Source organism: Canis aureus, chromosome 7, assembly GCF_053574225.1.
Source record: "Canis aureus isolate CA01 chromosome 7, VMU_Caureus_v.1.0, whole genome shotgun sequence".
NCBI lineage: Eukaryota > Metazoa > Chordata > Mammalia > Carnivora > Canidae > Canis > Canis aureus.
The window spans coordinates 10,482,748-10,497,534 of NC_135617.1; the positions used below are offsets into that span (position 1 = coordinate 10,482,748).

Here is a 14,787-nt window from a genome sequence, read left to right on the forward strand (position 1 = left end):
TATCGTGTATAGAAAGAGCTAGATTGAAGTCACCAAGTATAAGTGTATTATTATCTAAGTATTTCTTCACTTTGGTTAATAATTGATTTATATATTTGGCAGCTCCCACATTCGGAGCATATATATTGAGGATTGTTAAGTCCTCTTGTTGAATAGATCCTTTAAGTATGATATAGTGTCCCTCTTCATCTCTCACTACAGTCTTTGGGGTAAATTTTAGTTTATCTGATATAAGGATGGCTACCCCTGCTTTCTTTTGAGGACCATTCGAATGGTAAATGGTTCTCCAACCTTTTATTTTCAGGCTGTAGGTGTCCTTCTGTCTAAAATGAGTCTCTTGTAGACAGCAAATAGATGGGTCCTGCTTTTTTATCCAGTCTGAAACCCTGCGCCTTTTGATGGGGTCATTAAGCCCGTTCACATTCAGAGTTACTATTGAGAGATATGAGTTTAGTGTCATCATGATATCTATTCAGTCTTTGTTTTTGTGGACTGTTCCACTGAACTTCTTCTTAAAGGGGAATTTTAAGAGGCCCCCTTAAAATTTCTTGCAGAGCTGGTTTGGAGGTCACATATTCTTTTAGTTGCTGCCTGTCTTGGAAGCTCTTTATCTCTCCTTCCATTTTGAATGAGAGCCTTGCTGGATAAAGTATTCTTGGTTGCATGTTCTTCTCATTTAGGACCCTGAATATATCCTGCCAGCCCTTTCTGGCCTGCCAGGTCTCTGTGGAGAGGTCTGCTGTTACCCTAATACTCCTCCCCATAAAAGTCAGGGATTTCTTGTCTCTTGCTGCTTTAAGGATCTTCTCCTTATCTTTGGAATTTGCAAGCTTCACAATTAAATGTCGAGGTGTTGAACGGTTTTTATTGATTTTAGGGGGGGATCTCTCTATTTCCTGGATCTGAATGCCTGTTTCCCTTCCCAGGTTAGGAAAGTTTTCAGCTAGAATTTGTTCAAATACATATTCTGGCCCTCTGTCCCTTTCGGCGCCCTCGGGAACCCCAATTAAACGTAGGTTTTTCTTCCTCAGGCGGTCGTTTATTTCCCTTAATCTATCTTCATGGTCTTTTAATTGTTTGTCTCTTTTTTCCTCAGTTTCCCTCTTTGCTATCAACTTGTCTTCTAGGTCACTCACTCGTTCTTCCACCTCGTTAACCCTCGTCGTTAGGACTTCTAGTTTGGATTGCATCTCATTCAATTGATTTTTAATTTCTGCCTGATTAGCTCTAAATTCTGCAGTCATGAAGTCTCTTGAGTCCTTTATACTTTTTTCTAGAGCCACCAGTAGCTGTATAATAGTGCTTCTGAATTGGCTTTCTGACATTGAATTGTAATCCAGATTTTGTAACTCTGTGGGAGAGAGGACTGTTTCTGATTCTTTCTTTTGAGGTGAGGTTTTCCTTCTAGTCATTTTGCTCAGTGCAGAGTGGCCAAAAGCAAGTTGTATTGGGAAAAAGAGAAAAAGAGAGGAGAGAAAGAAGGAAAGAAAAGAGAAAGAGAAAAAAAAAGGGAAGAAAAAGAAAAAAAAAACGAAAAAAAAAAAAAGAAGAAGAAAAAGAAAGAAAAAGAAAGGAGAAAAAAAGGGGGTGGGGGAAGGAAACAAATCAAAAAGCAAAACAAATCAAAAACAAAAACAAAAACAAAAACAAACAAACAAAAAAAGAACCACGGGGGAGTATCTTCTGATTCTGTGTTCTTTAAGTCCCTTGGCTTCTCCTGGAAGTTGTCAGTCTAGCTGATCTTCTGGGGGAGGGGCCTGTTGTGCTGATTTTCAGGTGTTAGCAGTTGGGGGAGCTGCTGTGCCCCTGCCTGGTGCAGGGCTCAGTGGGGGTTGTTTACCCCGTGAGGCCGCAGGAGGAACAGCCCCAGTGGCGGGGCAGCTCTGGAAACCTGGATTCAGCTCCGGCAGGAACTCCGTCTGCAGGGCCTGGAGGCTCCGGGGCGGGGCCGCTGATCTGCTCAGCTGGGGCAGGAGCGTCCTCGCTGTCCTGGGCCCTCCCGGCCTCTGCCTGTCCCGGGGGAGGCCGGATCCTGGGCTGTGTCCCGGCGCCCTGTGCTCCGGAGCCTGCGCTGGTGGATTCGCGCTCCCGGGCCGCGCAACCCCCTCCTTGGAGCTGCCGCCCGAGCCCCTCCGAGCTGCTCCTGGAACCGCGCAGCCCCCTCCGCACGGAGCCTCTTCCTCTGCCCGAGCCCCTCCGAGCTGCTCCCGGGGCCCCGCAGCCCCCTCCGCGGAGCCGCCGCCCGAGCCCCTTCAGCTGCTCCGGGTCCCGCCGGGTCCCGCCGTGCGCGCTGCAGCCCTTAGGGAGCTCGGCGCACTCTCCTGGGCGCGCAGTTGCTGTTACTGTCCCCGGGAGCCCGAGGGCATCCCCGCCCTCCTGGGTCCTGCTCCAACTCCCCGCGAGCCCCTTTCCCCCGGGAAGGTCGGTGCAGCTCCTGCGTCTCCGGGACGGGGCTCTCCTGTCCTGGGGACACTCGCCCCGGCCTCCGCCCGGCTCCTCGCGGGGCCCCTCCCCCTTGGAGGCCTTTGTTCCTTTATTTCTTTTTCCCCGTCTTCCTACCTTGATAGAAGCGCGAACTCTTCTCACTGTAGCATTCCAGCTGGTCTCTCTTTAAATCTCAGGCCGAATTCATAGATTTTCAGGATAATTTGAAGGTTTTCTAGGTAGTTTGGTGGAGACAGGTGATTTGGAGACCCTGCTCTTCCGCCGTCTTGCTCCTCCCCCAAGTGCTCCTTCTCTACCTCTCTCCTCCTTCATAAACAGACCATGCCCAGGGCCTCTGCTGTCGACCAGGGAGCCTGCTGATTGCAGCAAGAGTCACAGATGGTGAAGCTCTTGGCCTCTGATCAATTCCTTGGCTTGTGACCACAGGCTGGTATGTGGATTTTAGCTATTATTTGTGACTCTGGCTATTAATTGTGACCACTGAGGAATTACTTCTTGTGTCCTGGTGTAATTTTCCTGTTTTGTGTCATTTCTATGGCTTTGTCTCCAGCTTGGCCCATGATACCACCTAAGACTTTCTCAGGGACAGAGGGGTAAGGACCCGAGGCTGAGACAAGAAATTGAGGTCCCAACCCTATTAAAACATTTTAGAAACTTGAGTATATCACCTGACCTCTGTCTTCAGTTTTTTCATCTTAAAATTGTGTGTAATGATAACTATTTGACATGGTTGCTATAGGGCATAATGGCATAACTGATACAAAGGCCAAAAGTGGGTGGGGTAGATTCTCATACCAAAACATATTTTATAAAATCCTCACATGGGACATGGATTTACTATTGAGAAAAAAAAACTATGATAATTCCCTGTAATTTTAAGGAAAATTAGGGTACCCTTATAGGTTAATTATCTTGCTGAGAGGAAATAAATTATAGATCCCTAAGGCACACATGGTTTTGCCCAGATTAGAAGACTACCTGCACTCTTAACAAAGATAAATAATGTTGTTAATAGTTATGAATCATAATTAAAATTGAATTTTGCTAGAGGACCCTGGTAGAATGTTGGTCTTTTAGAAATGAATTTCTTCCTGAAATTGTAGGAAATTAATAAGGATAGGTAAGAGAGGAGCTAGAAGCTATAAATATTTAATTGAAAATATTTATTGCTTTTTGTTTCCATTAATGTTATATAAATTTGATGACAGTGATTATTTTTGTTGAATTTAGTTTATCTGCATATTAATTGAAGGCATGTTATCCAATGATAACATAATTGGCAAATTTTAACTGCTGAATTATCTTTTTTTAATAATATCTGTACCATATCCTTTATTTCATATTGTATGGAGAAAATATAAAATTGCACTACTTTTAAAGAATATTTTATGTATGTATGTATATATGTATGTATTTAAAGAAAGCATGAGCAAGGGGAGGGGCAGGAGAGGAGAGAGAGTCCAGAGCAGACTCCAGGCTGAGCGCAGAGCCCCGATGTGGGGCTGGATCTCAAGATCATGAAATCATGACCTGAGCAGAAACCAAGAGTCATATGCTCAGCCGACTGAGCACCCAGGTGTCCCTGAAACTATTTACTTTTAAATACTGAGCTTTTTCTTATATATATGGCAAAAACCTCTTCACACAAAATTCCTTAAGTAAGATCTGTAAGTCTTAAGTTTACATTTAAATTTTTTCAAAAAAACTTCCTTTATTTGTAGTATTGTTGATATTCCTGCACTAGTTCTCATATTTTCATGCCAAAGTGCAATATTCTAAGAAGGAAAATGCAGACATATAGGTGGTGCCCTTCTCTCAGGCTTTAGTTTCCTGTTGCTAGAGGTGGAAGCCAAGGAAACAGGGTAATTGTGGAAGTTCTGCTGTTTGTCTCGACAGGCTCTTCTATAATGTCATCTCTGACTGAGTGTGAAGCTACACTTGCTGTGGCTGTCACTCAAGGCTAATAACAGCGACTCGGGCCTCACCAGTACCTGTCAGGTTTTAGGCAAGAGGAAAAGGTCTTGGGTTGAGTGCAGAGCAAAGAAAAAAAAAAAAAAAAAAAAAAAAAGAGGAATGTTGCCAGGTGGCACTAAAATAGTATCACACGTCATACCCTTTGCAGAAGTTTTGTTGCTACAAGATTCTATAATTATGCTGTTGTAGCTGGTTGAGATCTTTTGTAAGGCGTCCAGATGTACTCTGTGTCAATGAAGTATCTAGGATCAACACATTTAGGGATATTTTTCCTACAAAATATTCTAAGGGCCTTAGCAAAATGGTGATGGCCAAGACCATTTTTGTGAGTGTTTTAAATCACATATAGTACCCGTCACTATCTAAAATATCCTTTTAGTTGTTGCTTTTGGTGTTGTTGCTTATGTCTCTCTCTCTCTCTCTCTCTCTCTCTCTCTCTCTCTACTACAATATAAATTCCAAGACCACAGAGACTTTCATTTGCTGCTGGATTGCCAGTGCCAAAGACAGAACCTGGTTCAATAAATGTTTATCAACTGACTGCTATTGGAGTAAATACATATATTTAGTGAATATTAGAGTGGGATAGGCATCATCCATAATACAGATAGAAGCTTAAGGTTAACTTAAAAGCCACCCACTGTGCCCTACTTTAAAAGCAAAATTCATGGTGAGCTATGGCAGTGCACTCAAGAAAGTTTTGAGAAAAGATTCTTTTTCATGATATATGTTTATGAAAGGCAAATACAGAGCTTGGAAATTTTTGTATTAGATGAAAGGTGAGAAGAACAAAGATTTGGAAGGAAGAAATATTTGAGATGAATAGATACCCACATTCAGATATTCTCAGGGAGAAGGTGAGAGTGTAAGGAGGAGGAGGAGGGAAAAAGGAAAGAAGGATTGAATTTTCATGAGACTTGGCATGCGGGAAACAATAGAAAAGTGATTTCTAGAAGCACCGTGGTAGACCATGTTGACGATCAAGGCAAGGACTATAATATTTATTTTGAAGGCAACACAAAGTCAAAGGGGAACTTTACATATGTAAAATCATTACAGCAGAGGATTACTTTGTAGGTAATTTAAATGTGGGATATGAAATTGCACTTGCCATCAGAGAATATTTTTTTTATATTTAAGGAAAACATTAACTTGTATTGCAAAGTTAGGTTATTATTTCAATCCTGGTTTACTACAAGAAACTGAAAAAATTGCTTCTACAACAAATGTGAAATAGCTGTGTTGGGGAAACCACAAGTATTAAATCCAGGAAACAGAAATTGGCTATCTTCTGATATTTATAATGAAAAATATAACTTTTTTTTTTACCTTTTTTCCAATCTTAATAAATCTTTAACTTCTCTTTAAAATATTTTTTTCACATTGACTTTCCTTTGCAAGTTCTCAGTTCATGCATAAGTCCAAAAGTATTTGAAATAGATTTCTCTGTGGGATGATTTAAAAAAAAGGAATCAAATATAACTGTTTTTTGGCAGTGTACTATTTTGCCCTCTGATAGTTTTGTATTATTCCCTTTTTATACTGAATTTCTTTTTAGCCCAGTTGAGTGGGTATAAAATCTAAACCAAGAAATAAAATCTTAGAGCAGTAGGGTGTATGCATTATAAATATAATTATTAACAGTTAACCAAGCCAATGGGCTTTTGGTTATTTAACATTTTCGTATATTCATCAATGGACTAAGAGTTATCATTTAATAAGTATATATGAGGGGTTTGCATAGGTCATTTCCAATCCTCATAACAGCTGTTTAAAGTAGTATCTGGGCCTTAATTTTGGACCTGTCCTCTCTTCTCCCTTAGTGCTGGGATAAACTATGGGTCATGCCAACACCTCTTAAATTATTATAACGTTAGAATATAAGAATCTGGTGCACTCTTCAGATTGTACACTGTAAATGTAAAATATTAATAACTGTTATCATTGATTTAGTTATGTGTATTATGCATCATGCTAAGTGCTTGACATGAATTATCTATAGAATCCTCCTTACCAACTTGTGTGATAAAGACAAGTGACTCTCTCAAGTTCATATCCAGCTGGGTCCAGAAACCTCTTCAACTTCAGATTCACACTCTGAGTACTAGGATAGATTGCCTTCTATCAGAGCTGTTGTTCCACTTGATTTGTTTCCTAAAGGTTCTTTCTGTCTGGAATCTTATAATGGCAGCTGAGTCATCATCTCCTGTGAGCCCTTCATGTAATGGATGAAAAAATAGCAGTCTGGAGAGGTTAAACGACTGGCCAAATGTCACCTGGAGACAGCTCTCAGAATGAAATGGAGGTTTCCTCACTTCGTGTCCTGGTTTCTTCCGTCTCTCCATTGTTTTCCTGATGCTTTTAAATTAGTTGGGGACAATGAAATGGTTAGGTTTATCATTTTTTCTTGAAATGACTAATCATGAGTAAAACTTACTAGCTACCAGCATTATTTGAAAACTGTTAAATGTGGTCAACATGCCCCAATTCTGCATTCCAAACACAGTGGCATAGATTCAATCTGTAGCCTGAAGCTAGGCAGTCAACCTTAGGGCAGGGTCTCTGCAATGGCCTCCAAAGGGCAGAAAGTGCAAGAAAATCATTAACATCAGAAAATACGAACAATATTTTCAGTAAATTTCGAAGATATGGTAAGGGATTAGTTCTGTAGTGTTTCACATTCCTGGACTGCTTCCCATTAAGGCTTTAGCATTTGTTTCTGAATTAAGCAACTCCTGAATGACCTTTGTTGAAAAGAATGGCCAACTCACTGAAGCAGGGCTTTGTAAAGGGAATTATGGCCGTTTAGATACAGAAAATGCCATACAGTTGCAGGCATTCACTGTTGTTACCCTAGGCTTTCTTTTTTTTTAAAACTTATTTTTATATTTTTAAAGTGAGCTCTATGTCTAACATGGGGCTTGAACTCACAACCCTGACAGATCATGAGTCACGTGCTCTGTTGACTGAGCCAGCCAGGCACCTCACCTTAGGCCGCTTTTACATCTGCATGCTGTACATGTACAGAGATACAAAACCAAAACAAAATATTGAACAAATGTTTCAAGTAATATTTTGTGTAAATGCTGGCTTAATGTCCTATTATGTCTGATAGGGCTGTTGGTAAAATGCTATTGCTTTCAAGACAGAGTTAATGCAGGAACTTTAAGAAGGATAACTAAGGAGGATATTTATCAGTAACTCCTAGGAAGTATCACTATCATTATATTTCCATTCCACCGAGGCATATTTTTTATTTTGTTTTAACTCTAATTAAGGAAACAGTCTTCCAGTAGCCAAGAATATAGAAAACATGGAACAGAGTTAGATAACATATTATTGTTGTCACCCCAGGCCATCCCTGGGTAAAAAAGTGAAGCAGGTGGCGCATCTGAGTGAGCTCTCTGACCTTTAGCAATGCTTGGCAGTGCCTGGCATTCAGAGTAAATTGGAAGTGATTGTCAGCCTGGATCAGCAAGGGACAAACACTGTGTGACACACAGAAGAGGGTTAGCAAAGCCAGAGGCAAAAGAAATTAATTCATGCCCAATTTGAAAAGAGATTTTTCTTGTAGCCATGCTGAAAGTATAGTTTTCATCACTTCTTTGGCTAGGATGACCGGGAAATGGATATCAGACACTCTCTGCAAAACTTTTCTTTTCTTTCTTCTTTTTTCTTTTCTTTTCTTTTCTTTTCTTTTCTTTTCTTTTCTTTTCTTTTCTTTTCTTTTCTTTTCTTTTCTTCTTTTCTTTTCTTTTCTTTTCTTTTCTTTTCTTTTCTTTTCTTTTCTTTTCTTTCTTTTCTTTTCCTTTCTCTTCTCTTTTCTTGGTTAGGTAAACTTAAATGTAAGTAAATATAATTCTTGTTTCCTATTCTGCGTTCAATCCTCTTCAACAAGACTTTGGCTGTCTGTTGACATGGTGAAGGAGCACTTGCAGGAAAAGGTAAAAGGTAGACACCTGTTCTGATCCTTACTTGATTATTCAGGTAATGATTCAATGTCTAAGGTGGCAACCTGAGCTGTTGACAATGGCCCAAACACAACTTATATCTGTCTGGATGTGCTACACATTATAAACACAAACATTTTATATGCAAATAGTTACAAATTTCTGGACAATGGAAAAGATACAATGGCCTCTTTATTCTTTTCATTACACTGGCAGGATATCTTTAATCTCCTAATATTGCCTCATATTCCCTCAGTCTTTCTTATTTTCATCTTCACATTAGTATTTTCACTATTTCTTGTAATGGCTGTTAAACTTATGGTCTTGACTCTGGATTGTCTTCAAATATTATATATATTTTAAAGTATGTATTATGTCACTCTTCAAACACCTCTTCTCCCCTAAGTTTCACTGTAATCAAAGAAAAAGAAAACCATGTCTGATCTCCTGTATATATACAAATATATTCTAGTACCTACATTTACTTTTCAAAAATGATAGAGGATCTAAATAGAAAACATTTGGAAGTATAGCAGACTGCTATATCTGCCGCCTGCTCTTCCTGGGCTCACAGCAGCCGAGTAAGAGACATTTCCCTGCTTTTCTTGAGACTGGGAGTAGCTATTCGATTAAGTTCTCACTTTAAGGGGATTAAAGGAGATGTATGTGGGATTGTCTGGCTGGCTCAGTCGGTAGAGTATGTAACTCTTGATCTGGGGATTGTAAGTTTGAGTCCCACATTGGGTCCAGAGATTACTTAAAAATAAAAATTTTTAATAAAAAAAAGGTATGTGTGTGGCTTTTGTCCCACTTGTTTAAAAAGAAGTTGCTTGTCTTTGGTTCCCTCTCTTTCCCATTTATGCAAGCTGAAATCTTGATGTAGCTGTTCCTCAACTTCAACTTGCAAATGAGGACAATGGATAATGTTTTCAAATTTCCCATGGATATTAACCTTTGGGATTCAGCATAAGAAACCAGTTTTCTAGGAATTCTGAGGAATTCCACAAATCACAAGTTATTCTGTATTTCTTATTACCCTTTATGTGTTTTCAAATACAATTGAGTGACCATAATAATAAATAAGGAGTATCTTTTCTATAAATGATATTATACTGAAAGTTTCCAAGATTTTCTGTGAAAAAAGATATAATGATAAATGCATGGTTTATTATTACTGTGTATATGTGTGGCACGATCATATATTTCAGTCATATATAGAAATAACTTCACCTGATTTTAACATTGGATCACAGAAAACATTAAAAGAAATGAATGTGAACACAATACAAACTAATTGATAATCATTTAAAAATATATAGTATCACAACTACTTAATATTTAAATTATCTTAAATTGATATTTTCATTTTTCTTAAAGTCATATTTTAAAACACACAAAGCATTGATTAACCTGATAGTCTTGCTCTTTGTTTTGTAACAAATAATACAGTTGTAAAAGATTTTCTTTCATTTTGTGTCAACATTGCTCAGATTGTTAAAAGTATGTCCAAAAGCATCTTTGAGTTGGTTGTCAGGGTACACGTTTCTTCATATAAGCTCATTTACCTTTTTTTCAGTCATGAAATTTTGATCTTCTTGGCCTGATTTTGGTTTTGTTTTGAAATCAAATTGCTTTTTCTAATTTAGATTTTAGATCAGTTTCTGACTTAATGTTGGAATATTCTATAACATTCATATCTTCTTCTTTTTGGATTTCTTCTGTTAAAATGTTTTTGAAGAACTTGGCCTATAGGGAATATTCAAACACTGTTCAATGCCAGTGAACATTATTTGAGTGGTGTTCGAGTAATATAACATTCAGATCCCCCAGCAAGGTTGACAGCTCCACATTAAATCATGTGTTGAAATTGCCAATTTGAGGACTTGCTTTACTTCTAAAACTTGTTATATCTTGTAACACCATATATAAGATTTGTATAAAGTATGCCATGCATACAAACTGATTAACATTTATTTTATTTGCTAGGATGACTCACCATTAGCAGTAGGCAGAGCCAGGAACATATACTTAAAACAGGACAACCACTACCAACAAGACTGACCATAGCAGCCACTTTTCCTTTGTGTCCTCTGAATCAATGAGTCTATATATTGCAAACTTTTAATTGTCTTGGAAAAATTATGATACTTTTTCCTGTTTTCCTGATTTTCCACTTATTTTTCTCAGAATGCAGGATTTGGAAAACAAACATATTCCCCAGGATATACAAGGAAGGAATTCCCCTTGGAAAAACCAACCTAGAGGCTGGTAGAAGAACAAATAACCAGAGCTCCCAAATGATCTTGGGGAGCGGAGCTGCCTTGCAACCTCAAGTGGCTGGACAGTAACTTGAGAGGGAAAGGACTTCAGTCTTATTTAAGCCATTTTATTTTGGGGTCTCTTTGTTATAGTGGCTCAGCCCTCCCCTTAACTAGTTCAAAAACTCTAAATGGTTTATATTCAGGACCACATGGCTAACTCCCTCTAGCTTATTCAAAAACTTAGTATAACTTTGAATTGAAATACATCTTAGAGATAATCTAGTGCAACCTGCTAATTTTATAGATGAGCTATTGAGTCCAAGAGATAGCAAAGTTGAAATTTTTTTTGCATTAAAATAAACCATAGTTAATTTGAAAGCAATTCTGTCGATGTAAGTTAATACATAAGAATATGCAAAATGTCTTCACATGTGAATGATAAAACTGTAATTCTTTTGTAATATTTATGTTGGTACAGAGTAGTAGATGTGGCAGTCTTCTTTATCCCATTATCGTGTTGTAAGTTTTATTTCTTAATATTAGCTCAGGGTATAGAGATCTGAATGTAGAATGGAATGAGGGAAGCAAAAGTGAACTAAATTATGTGATAAGCATCTTAAATATATTATTTCATTTATCTAGGCTTCACAAAAACCTTGTGAAGTGTCATTAGACCCATTTTACAGATGAGAAACTGAAACTTAGAATGGTTAAGAAATTATCCTCCAGTTATACAATATATGGCAAGGCTGTGATTTTGGGATAAATGGTTGGATATACAAATTTAGGAAAATTTGGGGAAAAATATAATTTCTAACAACTACCCAGTAATTTTTCCTGATATCCTCTTGATATCATATTGTCTGGTAAGTACACACCACAATCCCTTTCCTCATTGCAAAAGTACTGGACAAATTAACAAAGTAGAATATGAGGTGGAAGATTCTTGTTATTTTAAATATTCTGTTGTCTTTCACCTTTGGATCCTGTGAATTTTTAAAGTACACAGTTAGTAAAGAGATAAAAAATTATTTTGTGCAACCAAAGTTCAATGTAGTTTAGATGAAAATGGGAAATAGAACCATGACAAACTACGACTGAATTTTAAATGAGTATGAAACTATTATAAAGCAATATTGATATCTTGAATCCTAAGTTCTATATTAAGGTCATAGTAATGGCTTAGTGTTTTATGAGCCTGTGTGGTGTTAGCAACATCATCTCTTTAATCTTAACTTTGCCTCAAGCAAAAATAAATCTTAATGTTGTAAACTATATGGTAACATAACTGCCTTGTTCAGTAGGGATCATTTTTCCCCTAAATGTCACTAATATCTTGCTGTGTCTTAAAAAAAAAAAAAAAGGGAAAGGAAAAGAAATACCCACTCTACTTTGTTGAAGTGGCAAATATTTCTGCTATCAAAGAGTGACTCATGGAGAGAAGCTCTTCTATTTTGGTTTTTGCACTACAGTTTTACACAATTATGATGTATTGATAAGTCAGGCTAAATGTAAGAGACCAATTCTGCATATTTAGGTCACTTAATTGCTAGATAATTAATTGATGTTAGGGTGTTGCATTTCTACATTGTATTTTTTTTAATTTTTTAAAAGATTTTATTTATTTATTTATGAGAGACACAGCGAGAGAGAGGCAGAGACACAGGCAGAGGGAGAAGCAGGCTCCACGCAGGGAGCCTAACGTGGGACTCTGGGACTCGATCCTGGGTCTCCAGGATCATGACCTGGGCTGAAGATGGCACTAAACCACTGAGCCACCTTGTCCGCATTTCTACATTTTATTTATTTATTTTTTTATTTTATTTATTTTTTTTATTTATTTATGATAGTCACACAGAGAGAGAGAGAGGCAGAGACACAGGCAGAGGGAGAAGCAAGCTCCATGCACTGGGAGCCCGACATGGGATTTGATCCCGGGCCTCCAGGATCACGCCCTGGGCCAAAGGCAGGCGCCAAACCACTGCGCCACCCAGGGATCCCCGCATTTCTACATTTTAAAGGGAAGTTTGGGACCAAGCAAATACAAGGGACAGACCAAAAAAAAAAAAAAAAAAAAAAGACTCAGTGTTCTTGAAAGAAAGTCAAAAGTGAAGGAAAATGCAGAGCGTCTAGAAGTCACAGTTTACTGGGCAATTCTAAGGCACTGGTTCCTCTGAAGCTCTGTAAGAAAAGATTTCAAACAGTTATGACCCAGAAAGTCTTAGAGATGAAAATAAAGAAATAGTTCTCAGTGTATAAAGACAAGCAAATCTTAAACCAGTAGAATTTATTAAAGAGGTGAGTTGTTGATTTACAGTTAGAATTCAATATTTCATTTGGCCCTTGATCAAAATTACATGATTTACAATTAGAAATATGTGTTACTTTCTTACAAGGCATTATGTCTTTGTGGGAAAAACTCAACTAAATGAATTCTAAATTTTATCCCTAGGTCTTCTGTGTGCATATCTGAAGAAATTCTATGCATTGGGTCTAAGCCTTTGTGAATAGACATGATTCACGGAGTGACAACTACTGAAAATGCAGGCTTAGGTGGAATTCTTCTTCCAATTAGGTAAAAGACCTTAGACCTTTCACTCTTGTGAAAAGCCATAATTGTAAAGGAAAGACATTTCTATTCTTGCTATCTTAATTGTCACATTCTTTTTGGCTTTCATCTTTTTCTCATTAGGAGAAGGTTTATTTCATTGGATTTTAATTAGAATATGATTTTTCTTAGGTTTTAAATTCTTATTTATAGTGTATAGGGTAATAGTATCCTTGCTTTAAATTTTAAAATAAGGAAAGTAACATTAATATTTTAATGCCAAACTAGTAAAATCCACAAAAAAAAATATGAAAATAATTAGTTGCCTATGATAATAAACCCAGAAGTTTAATTATTTAACTGAAGACTTTAGAAGCACCTCACATTCCATATAATATGTGGGTAATGCCAGAGAGGCAAGCCTGGGGGGAAAATGATTATAATTCAGTATCAGAAAAGTAAATCATCTGTACTGTATCTATTCTAGAGGAAGAACATAGCTTTGTGAGAAAATCTAGGATGGAAGAGGAAGGTCAGCAAAGCTCATAGGAAAGGGAAGTCCCAAGAACCAGATGTTGACAGTGTCTATTCATCAGTATCTTCAAGAGCGGCAGAGATAGAGGGACAGAGATATGGGCTGGGCACACAAATGAGAGAGGTGCTCTCTTCTCGTGTTGGGATCATTTCTGATGGCTCTTGAGGTTAGCCATCTTTTGCTATGTTTGTCAGAGTCCCAACAGAAATGAGATAGCACACTCAAATCTAGGTGATTCAAGGAGGCTGTATTTCCTAAGAGAATATTTTAAAGTTGTAAGTAGAATGCCAGGGAATTACAAGAGATTGTGCAAGTGCCCAGAGTTAGAGTGAAATTTTCACCATCCGTTGGCTTGAAGTGTGGAGAGGAGGAAGGGGTTATCAGAACCTGGAAGGAGAGAGTTATGTGGATCAGGTTGGCTTGAGAAATGCAGTGACCTTCTGGTCAAGGGTCCCAGACAGATAGAGGAAACCTCAGAAAAGGGAACAAGTACCTTCATCTCATTCTCCTTTCTCGCTCTGATTTCCCATTATGCTCCCTAACCTGAAGAATGAAAGTCCAGGATCTATTGATGTAATCCACAGAGATCAGCTTATGTTAGAAGAGTAAAGGGAAAGATATTTAGTAGAATCACAGTATTGTGGTTCTATGCACACACAAAATTTTGCCAACTGTTTTGCCTCAGTTTTGCTGATACCAGGAACATAATGTTATGGGTGAAGGACATTTGCATTCTGGTCAATGGAAAGAAATGTCTTCTTTGAATATTTGTAAGAAGGTGGTATATTTTACTTATGGGTTTGAGAAGCAGTGAGTCATCTGGATAAATCTTGTCAGTTCTATAGATATGATAAAGCTGAGGTTAGATCGCAGTGAATTTACTATGGCTTTTGCGTTTTCTCAGAAGATTAGTTATTGGGTCTTTTTAGGGGGACATTGAAATTTTAACGTGGATCCCTTCCAAAATATAATCAGATCAACTTGGTAGAACTTGCTTCGTATTTCTACTTAAAACATCTCACGCTGAATCTAGTTCTGTTTTGGAATTTTTAGTATTCTTAGATCTAGGCGGTT

General features: G+C 37.9%; 1 long non-coding RNA gene across 17 annotated transcripts in view; it reads left to right on the top strand.

Moving 5' to 3' along the window:
• LOC144317066 (uncharacterized) overlaps window positions 1-14,787 on the top strand; it is a 571,155-nt gene that overhangs the window by 64,166 nt on the left and 492,202 nt on the right. For 16 of the 17 annotated variants that reach the window (XR_013382942.1, XR_013382935.1, XR_013382937.1 and 13 more), the window contains exon 3: window positions 13,083-13,205. This is a non-coding gene — a long non-coding RNA (uncharacterized LOC144317066). Of the gene's footprint in view, window positions 1-2,763; window positions 2,876-13,082; window positions 13,206-14,787 lie in introns of all 17 variants that reach the window. The other variant, XR_013382940.1, reaches the window with a different exon arrangement.